We start from the raw sequence: 10,582 nt of genomic DNA on the forward strand, positions 1-10,582 counted from the left end.
ATCCCTATCGATGATTTCAAACTAGCAGTCCAATCCCTTGTTCTTTCTCGCATCGACTATGGCAATGCCATTCTCACCGGAATTCCCAAGATCCACCTCGCACCGCTTAAATCTGTGCTGTACCTTGCAGCTAGGCTTACCTCTGACTGCAAGCGATTCGACCACATCTCCCCTACCCTTAAAATCCTTAAATGGCTCCCCATTGAAGGTAGATCATCGTACAAAACAGCCTGCATTACACACAAAATTCTCCATCAGAATACACCGACCTACCTCGCTAACAAACTCACAAAAGCCGGTTGCTCCCGTTCCTTGAGAAGCACAAACACCTTCCTTCTTATCCCCCCCCCCCCCTTCAAAAAAAGAAAACCACCCAGTCTCGGTCCTTTTCCGGCAACGCTCCATGCATTTGGAATGCCCTTCCAACTGACCTTCGTTGCAACCCTTCCTACCCTTGCTTCAAAAAAGAACTCAAACTACATCTCCTCAATAAATATTGGGGACCATAATCCATATCTGCTATCTTCCACTGGCCACTTCTGTCCGACCTCAGATACATCTGCCTCCCTTCTTTTCAGCCTTACTTCGCCCTTCCTCCTCGTCACTTTCACCTCCCTGTTTACCACCTTCACTCCACCCTGCAGCCCCCCCTTCCCTTGTCCTCCGTCTGCCCTCATTTCTGCCCCTACAGCTCTCGTCCTTACAAACCCAATTCTGACCACCAACCTCCCTATCCTCCTCTGCAATTTTCAATGTATGCCTGGTTATTTTTGATTATCACATCTCCCACTTTTCGGTGTTCTTATTTCCCATATTTATCATTTTGAAATATGTATGGCGGAGACTTATATGTTGTTTATACTCATTTATGCTATGTATGACCCATGTCTTACTGACCTTCTTGTCTCAAAAATGTAAAGCGCTCTGATACCCCTGGGTCCAGCCAGCGCTATATAAAACCTCTAAATAAATAAATAAATAAATAAACTTAATCTTGTCCACTACATGGTCCGTTGGTGACCAATCTTTCCACGCCGTGTGATTAATGTTGTTTGGGTCAAGCATGGAACCACCATAAGGATTCTTAAGAGATTGAAAAGAAGATTTAACATGGACATCTTGGGATTCTTTCTGTGTCATTCACTGATACAGCAGTCTTTGCTGTTCATCCGTATCTGCAGCAAATTGATTCTGGTCAATGGCAGGGTGATACTTACTCTGAGAAGAAGAACTCAGATTCTGTAAGTCTTCGCAATTGGTAGAAAGTGAAGCCTACCTGAAACTCCTGAGAGCGACCCTGATCAGCACTACTGACTACGAGTCCCCCTCAGCACCTCAGAGCACTAGCCCAGTGCTGTGCTCCCAATCACAATATATATATTCAACCACTAAGTGGTTTGTAACTACCTTGGGAACAGATTTTTGTCAGCAGCAAGCCACGCTGATCACAAAGGGAATGCAAAAATAGAATATGAAATTAAACAAACTGTTTAAAAGCACAGCTACAAGAACATATTGTAAATAATGTTAAAATCATAATACTGAAAAGAAACGTTTAACGCTAAACTTTGAAAAAACATTAAAGAAATATAATTAACCGTCAATTACTAAAATTGTGTATTCAAAGTGGAAATAATTATTTGACTCAAAAAAGGCCAAATAAGTATATGCACATGAAGCGAAGAAAAAAATGTGACTTAATTGAGAGAGGTACTGTCAAAAGAGTGGCGGGTCTGCTGTTATAGCTCTTGGGATCTGTTGAGTTTTCTTCCAGATCTTATTAGTGAGTATTTGCTCCTGGCTGGGGTGTCAAAGGTTACCAAGATAAGTAAAAGACGCCAGTATTGTATTAAAGTTGTTATCTCTGATTGCTTTAGTGTACTGTAGCTAACCAACCACTGCCTTGTTGTGTCTCCTCTTTCTTTTTCCACAGCACTAGCAGCTTCAGAGCAGCACCACAGACCCACATTTTAACCCCTTCAGGCATCAGATCCCTTCACCATCCACATGCTCTAGAATTTTTCTTTGTCAACAGGGAGGGTGTCCGGAACTGGGACAAAAAGGACATTCTCCAAAACGAGGGAAGCTGTGGAACAGAAACCCCTGTAACTGTTACCGCAACAAACCTGTTTAGAATGACAGCTAGAGGAATGAATGAAGCTTTGTGCCACTGCACATGCGAATGCATGAGCTGACTGGACCCCGCCCAGGATTTGAATTTGGGCCAGCCACATGCGTCAAAAGGTACATTCTGCAATCACTGTCCGCACCCCCTCTGGCAAGGAATGTCTGCGGCAGATGACCAGCAAGGAGTGATTGAGAAGTCCTACCACATGCTCGGGCCATTTCAAGAGAACGTCTCCGTGCATTTATCATGATTTGCACCGCTTCGGCAAGGTCCACGGGACAAAAGGACAAAAGCACAAGGGGGCGCGGAGTAAGGCACAAGGGTCTGCAGGCCTAGACACGGAACTCTAAGGGATCTGACTGAAGGAAACAGAAGGACTTTGAGCTTGTCAGTGAAGTTCACATGAAGTCAGGCATGCAGAGGTGATTCGACTCAACGCTGTGTGGAGGGTGAACTCAGGCTGCGGTCTGTCGAGGAGGCAGGGAAGAGAAGGGTGAGGTGCTGTGGCCTCTGTACTGTGACTATTGGCCAAGGCAGACGGGGGCCCCTGAGCAGGAGGAAAAACAGGACTTGGTTCAGAAGTCAAGTGTGCCAGAATAGACTCTGCAAGTTTTAGGGTTCCATGGTGTGTATATATAACGATGTTTGCTATTTCCAAGCACCCAGTGGAGTGACTAGACACAACGTAGAACCTGCAATCTCCCATTGTAAAGCCACTTGCTACAACACACATTGCATTACATTGTCCACAGAGCGAGACATGCTACAACTCCCCATTGAAATCCACTGTACACTCACTGTAAAGGATCTGCTTCCATGTTCATTGACATGCATTGTAAACAGTGAGGTTCCTGGTGCAATGTCCCTTGAAATTGCTTGTGCAAATTGCACTCCATTTCCCCTTTTCCGTGTGTCGAGCACAATGGACTTTTGCAAAAGACACAGCTTCAAAGTACTTTTGTTAACTGGCCTGTTTAATTCACTGATAGGTGCACTGCCTCCAAATGAGGTAATTATAGGAGGCATGCTGCTGAGACCTTCCATCCTGTGGAGCTCTTTATGTTGTGTTCTTTACTTTTTTCCTGATTCCTGTAAATGTAGCTAAATGTAGACCTGGGTAATGGGAAATAATGGCAGTCCACAGACCATAACCGCCCTCAGGAGGTTTCAAGACGCATATCCAAGTCAGATCCGTCTCCTTGCTATGAGTCTGCACCACCACACCCCAGCATACCAGTCCTAGATGGTGGAATCCCTCTACTGATCCCTGAATCTTAGATCCAGTTCATGGACTTGCCACTGCTGCAGTCAGGCGATGCGTTGCCATACAAAGATGGTTCTCAATGTTTTTGGAATCGTTGGAATAGATAACCAAGTGGCCGGAAGCTTGAATACACCCTTTCGTCCATTTTTATATTCCATTTAACATATTTCTTATATATATTTTTTTAATAGCGTACTGTTTACCTCTATCGCAAGGGGCCACCTCCAATATCTAATGAGGTTGCTCTTCCAACAAAGACTGGTGATGAAGATTGGAACACAGGTATATACATACAGTTTACCCTATAGGTGACGACCAGTCCCTAAATATTTCTTCTACTGCACGGCAGCCCTTGGAGCATTTACAAAACTCTTCAGAGCTGCTATCAAAGTCGTAGGCAGATGACAGTGTTCTAAGATTAGCTATGTCTGTGACTTCACGAGGAGGACATTAAATATGAACATACAGAGAGCTGTAAAAACGAGGTTCTTTCTTTTGCTTTTATGACCCTTGGGGGGGGGGGGGGCAGGAAAGTAGGACTCGTGGAGAGACCTGCGCTAGATGTTGCCCTGACATCCGCTGCCACGAGGTTCCATAGAAATCATCTTGCATTTTCAGCTGGGATGGGACTGTTGCAACTGAGCTCAACCCCAGAGAAAGCCATCAGTTGAAGGCACAGGACAGGCCCTTGCAATAACTGCCTACAACCCTTCCTTGCCTCATTCTTTGCGAACACTAGCTTTGATTAATTTGCTGGAGCCAAAGTACCTATACACAGAGGAAGCCTGACTCCCTTTTTATATTTTTAGTATAATTTATTTTTTAAAAGTGGAAAAAGACGTCTTTTTGCTCCTGGTTCCATTTTATATTTTTAAGCGTGTCTGTGTCCAGTATTTGCCAGTCACGTCCATTTAAGATTGACCAGTAAAGAGAAGGGACCAATGACGTGATGTAACCCGCATACCCACTCGTTCAGTAGCCTCTTGTGGGGTCTCCAGAAGCAGCTGTCCTGACCCTTCCCACACGACCCTTTCACCCCGGACTCTGATACAAATTTAGTCTTCGGTTAGGAGAAAGGGCGTTGAGATGTGAAGCAACTTTTGATATTCTGAAGGCCTCACTTATTTCATCAAAGCCAAGTCCTTTTTTTTGCTACACATGCCTTAATATATGTTTTATTGAAAGTAATTGTATGATATATAATATATATGTATGTTTGTTTTCACTGGTTAATCAGTGCTGGCGGTGCATTGGTTGGGTGCGCATCCTGTACATGTGTGGCTGCTGTGGATACGCTGCACAGTCCCCTGAAGCCTGGATCTGCCGGTCCATCCCTGTCTCAATTGGAGATGCTGGCATATAAACACGAGCCTGCTGATATATCCCTGTCCTGGCGCACCCAATCACCACATTCTGCTGATGCATGTCCATCTTATAAATCTGCAGCTGCTGCCCAGTGGCAGGCAGGTATCAGCAAAAAAAGGGAGACTCTACTACTGAGGCCCTGCATTTGGGAGAGAAAGTGTCTCGTTTCTCGGTGCGTCTGCTTTAGTGGCAGTCGCTCACTGGTTACAAAATGGAATTACCATGAGGTGTGGTAATAGGCATGTAGTAGAAGGTACATGTGATGTCTCATAAAGCAAGTAAGGGTGATGGAACAAAAGCATGCAAAGATTTGTAAAGTAAGTTTTCAGGGTAGCCAGACTTGGGCAGTTTGAAAGAAGATCGGCTGGTGTACAAAAAACAAAAAAGCTACAAGCCAGTCCTGGTATCCAGGTTGTAACAAAATAGTTACATGAAGGCAGTGGCAGAGGAGCAAAGTGCCTGCACAGACAGGTGCACAGAAGTTCTTGCAGGCAGTCCCAGAAGAATATTCCGAGGACAGTTTCAGAGCTGGTGCAAATGGGTCTACACTCGGAGAAGCCACACAGGCAGAATCAGGATGCCCCCTCACTTGCAGACCAAGCTTCTGGCAGGCCAGTCCATGCATTAAGTAGACAGTTGGAAACAAATGAGATATTTAAAAATAAGTGTATAAAAATGTATTTTTTTGTTTTAAAGGAAATTATTTAATATATGTGTACAGTAAGCCTGAAAATGGTTTCCCTTTCTCATAATGTGACGCGAAGAGTGAGGATTTGCTGGTTTAGCACTTTCCAGCCTTTACAGGCTCTGGAGACGATGGAATGTTTAACTGCCAGCTAATCCTGTTTCATGGTGCAAGGAAACGAATATCTCTGCTTTATTAAAAAAAAAATAATAATAATACATGCCCTTTCTTTTTTAAAGTGGTCAGTGTCTTTATTTGCTCCATCAGATTGTAGCACTGTGTGGAAAGGGTGTTTTTTGTAAGATATTCTGTCTTTCCTTGTGATAAGAGGGTTTCATAACATGTTAATGATGACTGTATTGGCTAGCAATAAAGACCGTCTGAGCAGATTATCTTTGAAAATGCTTGTATATTACCAGAGGATCAAATACACTCTCCATGCTATACTATCTGGCTCATTTTTATAGTTTATACACCTGGCTATTTAAACAAGAATTGACAAAATCAATAGTTTTGACAAATTTTTGATAAAAGGTTTTGACAGTTTTACTAGCTTACAGCACAGGTAAAACAATGCCAGTACCAATGCAAAATAGCTCAGCTCCCTCACACACTTTCCATGCATAGTTTAACAAGCATTTACAATGCAATGGTTTCGCCTTTGAAAAAGTTAGAGCTATTGGCATTGTAAATGACAAATTTTGTATGTATGTGTTGGTTTCGAAAACAGATAAATAAATGGCATTGTCATTTACATTGCCATTAGCTTAATCTCTCGCAAATGTGAGACCTATTGTACCCTATGGACGAGCTCAGCAGACAGCAATTACTACCACACACACACACACACACACACACAGAATCCCACACACACACACCCAGAGCCACACACACACACACACACCCAGAGCCACACACACACACACACCCAGAGCCAGCCACACACACCCAGAGCCACACACACACCCAGAGCCAGCCACACACACCCACACACACACACCCAGAGCCACACACACACACAGAGCCACACACACACACACAGAGCCACACACACATACACAAAGCCACACACACTTTGCTCTTCTGAAATGTTGGCATGTATGGTAGTGAGCTGTTTATGGTGAGCTGTGTGTGGTGTGGTGTGTGTGGCGAGCGACAGGCGAAACCTAAAAACGACAATCCTTCAGTGCAGGAAGTGATGACAGTGAAGGCCCAGCCAATGGAAGCCCAGAGAAAGAACAGCGATCATACAGAGTGTAATTCAGGGTATTAGTGAACCTGCTACGTTAAACAATGTTTTAGTGAGAGGCAGGCTATTCAAAAAGCACCTTAAGGACGGCCAACACCCACACATTGGAAACGCAGAAAGGAGAGGCAGCTAAATAGTGCCAACCTAACACTGCTAATACATCAAGACACAAACATTGCATTCTAGACGTAAGCTTTTAATAGCGATAAAAATTAGAAATGTATTACATTTTCAGAAAACAATACCCCAGATAGATAATTCAAGCGCTTCAACTTGATCTAACGTTGTGACAACCCGGCAGTATGGATCCAATACCGATACACATCAAGTGTGGCAACCACCGATTATGTGCCAGCCTTATTTACTGTAGGGGAAAGACACTTAAAGACAAGGGGAAAGACGGATGGGCAAAAACTTACCAACTAAGCATCAGTGCAGAGAATGGAACCACGAGTGGCATCAAGCAATAGCTCTACAAAATAAAGTGATTATCTACATATGCTCGTAACCCTTACGTTAAAACTGTGATGTCAATTAATAAAATGAAGCTCTAAAAAAGTAACCTAAACAACTTGTACCTTCACGGTTGCATGTACAGCCATCAACGTACCACCTCAAATAACAATAGAATAAAGATCCCAGCCCAGGAGAAGATAATACACACATCAGATTCACTCTTCAATACAGAACACTGTAATGCTTCTCCAAGCAGAACTGTAACTAACGAAAGCGACAGACAGAAGATGCAATCACTGGGAAAAAGGTGAAGAGATGTCAAAAGGAGGGGGGCATCTAGTATGGATGGACCTATATGCACCTGCAGGCATTCAGCCCGACAACAGGAGTGGGCAGCGGTGCTGAGAAGCCATTCACACGAAATGTCGCTGACCACAGTTTTGAAAGCGTAGCTACAAGTTTCTCGCCCATACAGTGAAAATAGCATGAAATTAACTAATTAGGGTTAACTACATAAAGCAACATTCTGCTCTTAGTTTGATGGTATCGGTGGCAGTAGCAGGGTACAGAATGAGATGTAGGGTGATTTAGTAAGTTTATCGAACTGCTTCATGTCCCCAAGGGCCCGATGCTCAAGTCCTGGGCTTATTTTTTTCTTCTTCAAAACATTAATTTCAGGTATGTTAGTTCAACCGAAGCAACTAAATCTGAACTACAACTATAATAGGCTGTAGATTCATAACCTGGGATTGGATCAGTTCACTCTTGTTAACATGGATTTATTTGGTAACTTGATAATCGGAAGACAGAAAGGTTGTCGTGGTTTGGCAAGCACGGTGCTCGTCTTAGCTGGTCACTGCAGGAGGTGTACTACGCATCATCTTAAAAGGTAAACATGAGGCAATTAAGCAGAGTGACTACTAGACTAACAGTCTAGATGGAGGCATGGGAAAGCAGGCCCATGGCTGGGGAAGTGTGCAGATGACCACGTTAATAGTTTGGGAGTGACTGGGGAATCATCTCGAGAAAAACAAAATTCACTCAGTTGTGAGGTTTTACGACTCGACTAACCGCAGCCAGCAGCAGTACCAGAACTACAGTAATCGTTAGAAAGTATTGTATTGCATTTATATAGCGCTTACTACCCCTGACGAGGCATCAAAGTGCTTTTTCAGCGAGTAGCACGCTACGCCGTGACCCATAGAGGATTAGTGTTGAATTAGTATAGTCAAACGTACATTTTAAGTGGTGGATAGGTTAGTCAGTTATTTGGATTTGGAATGATAGTAGAAGGATATAGGAGGAAATTAGGTTTGTATTTATATAGCGCTTATTACCCCTGATGGGGTGTTTAAGCACGCTACTCCGGAAGCCCATAAAGGATTAGTGGTGAATTAGTATGGTGAAATATGAAAGTAATCTCAGTGGTGGATATTAGTCGTTGAACTATTCAAATCAAAAACAGTAGCCAAACTCTGATCCCTCAGCTTTCAAGTTCCTGAGATCCACACAAGAGTAGCTCAAACGTTGAGCCTCAAAGAGTTCAGGCTTATTGGTCCTTAAAGTCCTGCTTACTGAATTTTAAATCCACAATTACAGGTTTAGATTGCACAGTAAAAACTGGTGGGTAAGATATTGCATGGACGAGTGAGAGTTCTGGTTGCCACTCACAATATGACTTCTGTTCTGAACCCAGAGAAGAGGCAGTGTGACTCGGACAGCAAGGCGAAGGTGACCTCCTTACCCACATGCAGGTGCCAGGGAGGGTCTGGATGCCCCAGGGAAAGCAGCAGGGCCAAGGAAAGCAAGCGGGTTCTGGTTCACAAGGACGGGGATGATGACGATGACATGATATGTCAGAGATGACATGATATGTCAGAGAGCAAGGTAGGAGGCGACCGGACTGGGATAACAGGCTTTGACCCCAGACATTGCACAATGTTGACGTCGGTGATTAGAGACCAGTAAAGCCAGCAGACCGGACCTATCAAAGTAGGAGGGGTTTAACTAAAGCAAACAGGCAGTTATTTACATGCTACCCTAGGGAGAGGCCAGCAAGGAGATTTTAACTCTTAAAGGTTGGGAATATTTCCATTTGTCCGTTTGCTCAAATGGGATGGAGGTGATATTTTGTGTGCTGTGGGGGTTGGGAGATTGAAGAAAGTTGCGAAACTATGAATATTGTTAAACAGTCATAGTGTAAATTGCCACGCATTGTAGACCCCACATAATAAATTGGGAAAGCAGAAATACGATAGTGAAAGCGGCGTTATAAACAACCTTTTAAGCAGGCGGGGTTTCAGCAAGTCCAGAGGGGCGGGGGGCACCGACCACTCGCGCTGCACTGAAAGGGATAGGGGGTTCCTACTCACCTGGCAAGAACCGGTAGAGCCAGCACCAGGAAGTAGCTGCCGCCCGCCCGGCTCTGCTCCTTCCTGATTGGTCAGTCTGGCACGTGACGAGGAATAGCCAATAGGAGCCCGTGCGGATGTAAACACATCTGTTGAGGAAGATCTCTTACATATAAATAACAAAACAGTATTGGAGGGCTAGAGGGAAATTTAAAGACCAGTCTAAGTTCTATCCCCTGGGAGGAACAACATGAACAACAAACAAACTTAGAGGTCTAAATCAGAAACCTAATCTGAATATCTTTCAAAAATATCTTCATGTCTAATAAAGTACATCAAGATAAAGAAGTGGCTAACAATTACAAATAACAGACCAGATCACCAAAAAATGGGCCACCTGTAACTGTTGATCAACCCCATTGAGGATTCCCATCAACGTCTTGTATAGATCAATGTTTTCATTTGGTAATCCTGCCAGGGTATTCTGTCTCTTGATCATTGAGACAAACGGTATACCCCCATCATTGGCATAGGGTAAGGACCCACAATCACTGGAATAGACCAAATGATGCTGATCTGATGGGAGAGTGCAGTGCAAAAAAATATTAAAGGTGAGTGTGATAATTAAAATAGGATAGGGAGCTTTAACAAAAACATATTTATTGGGCGTAAGCCCCTTCCCATGTTAAAAACAAGAACAGTGCAACAGAATAATCGCAGTTTAAACAAATAGCTGCGAGAGGACCAACATGTTTCAGCCTATCATGGAAAGGGACCATAGGCTTTCATCAGGGCCTCTGTTCTCAAAGGATGCTACTGCAAAAATAGTGATAAACCGTGTGAATAAATTATTATCAAAAAAACACTCAAGTACTCACCCAGTGTGCCCCGGGCACACTGGGTGAGTACTTGAGATATCTTGAATTCCATTGAATAGATTACCGTTTTTTACATACTTTTGGAACCTAATGGGGGCCCACATGTGTTCTTGTTGTTACAGATCACACCAGGTGCTAAGGAGGAATTAAAACAGACGCAGGAGAAATATATCCTTGACTGTTGCTAATTCACTTGTGTGTGTGTG

The 10,582-nt window shown here is 43.6% G+C and overlaps 1 protein-coding gene across 9 annotated transcripts in view; it reads left to right on the top strand.

Annotated features, from left to right (window-relative positions):
* Positions 1–5,834, top strand: part of PLEKHA6 (pleckstrin homology domain containing A6) — a 687,077-nt gene extending 681,243 nt beyond the window's left edge. For all 9 annotated transcript variants that reach the window (XM_078644647.1, XM_078644649.1, XM_078644650.1 and 6 more), the window contains one exon: positions 1,934–5,834. The gene's annotated coding sequence lies outside the window, so the exon portion shown is untranslated. The remainder of the gene's footprint in view (positions 1–1,933) is intronic.
* Positions 5,835–10,582: the final 4,748 nt, after the last annotated feature.

Source organism: Lissotriton helveticus, chromosome 5_1, assembly GCF_964261635.1.
Source record: "Lissotriton helveticus chromosome 5_1, aLisHel1.1, whole genome shotgun sequence".
NCBI classification, from domain to species: domain Eukaryota; kingdom Metazoa; phylum Chordata; class Amphibia; order Caudata; family Salamandridae; genus Lissotriton; species Lissotriton helveticus.